The sequence below is a fragment of the Nematolebias whitei genome, chromosome 1 (assembly GCF_014905685.2).
Source record: "Nematolebias whitei isolate Nwh7 chromosome 1, NemWhi1, whole genome shotgun sequence".
Classification (NCBI taxonomy): Eukaryota; Metazoa; Chordata; class Actinopteri; order Cyprinodontiformes; family Rivulidae; genus Nematolebias; species Nematolebias whitei.
In genome coordinates, this window is record NC_056498.1 from 41845489 (window position 1) to 41846893 (window position 1405).

Sequence of the window (1405 nt, forward strand, 5' to 3'; positions counted from 1 at the left end):
CTGTTCTTTAAATAATCTGTTCTTTAAATAATCTGTTCTTTAAATAATCTGTTCTTTAAATAATCTGTTCTTTAAATAATCTGTTCTTTAAATAATCTGACAGCGCTGAAGATCATTTAATATAAAACACATTTCATTATTATTTGTGTAAACTCTGCATCATTTTATGAAAACATAACTTCACCACAGAGTCACAGTTTGTTTTAAACATTTCGTTAAAGGACCTGATGGAAAAGTGATTAATTATGAATTCAATCCAACAGATGAACAAATTTATTTACTTCAGTTCATGAAGAAACTCACAACGTTTGTTCTTACTTTAAAAAATCATGTACTATAAATATTTGTCCTTAGTTCAAATCTAAACGATCCTCAGTCTCAATGTGTTTAATTAAACAAATATTTTATTTATTTTTTGTATAAATCAGTACACCTTTAATTATTAAACATATTCATCTGTTTTCCTGTATTTGGTGTAAAATGTGTTGCTTTATAATAAACATTTTGCCTGAAACAAACACTGAATTAAAGTAACAAGATGAGAAAAAGTTATCAGAAATTAAAACACAAAAATCAAATTTTAAGAAGTAATTTTTGTTTAGTTGTAAAATTAATTTTAAAATTAATTTATCTAATGCTTGTGCTTGTTATTAAATGCTGCCATGGAGGGTGATCATGTATTATTACACATGATTATGTCTCTGTGTGAGTGCAGCTACATCGTGCGCTCTCAGGACATCATTACCTGCAGTGTTCCCTCAATGAGGACTGAACTAGACTAAAGGACCTTCTCCTACTCTGCTCCTGTTTCCTGGAATATCTTGTAAAAAGATCTGATGCTCTCGACCTTTGACCTCTCTAAGTGATTTTAAACAACTGCTGAACTCATGGAAAAAACCACCGCATACATGTTCCTGTTGATTTTTTTTATTTTTATATATAATATCTACTATTTACTTTTCATTCATATACTTTTATGATTGTCTACTGTTGTCATCTGTGTTCGTTTAAAACAGGTCTCTTTGTAAATGAGTCCTCGAGGCTCAATGAGACTTCTTGTTCTTCTTCTTCTTTATTGGGCTTTTCCCTGTGCAGGGGTCTCCACAGTGAGTCCTCCTCCTCCATCTCACTCTGTCCTCTGTGTCCTCTGTCCTCACTCCAACTACCTCCATGTCCTCTCTAACTGCATCCAGATGTCTCCTCTTTGTCTTTTTCCTGCAGCTGCATTTCTAACATCCTTCTACCAATATACCCACTGTCCCTCCTCTGGACATGTCCAAACCATTGTCCCTCCTCTGGACATGTCCAAACCACTGTCCCTCCTCTGGACATGTCCAAACCACTGTCACTCCTCTGGACATGTCCAAACCACTGTCCCTCCTCTGGACATGTCCAAACCACTGTC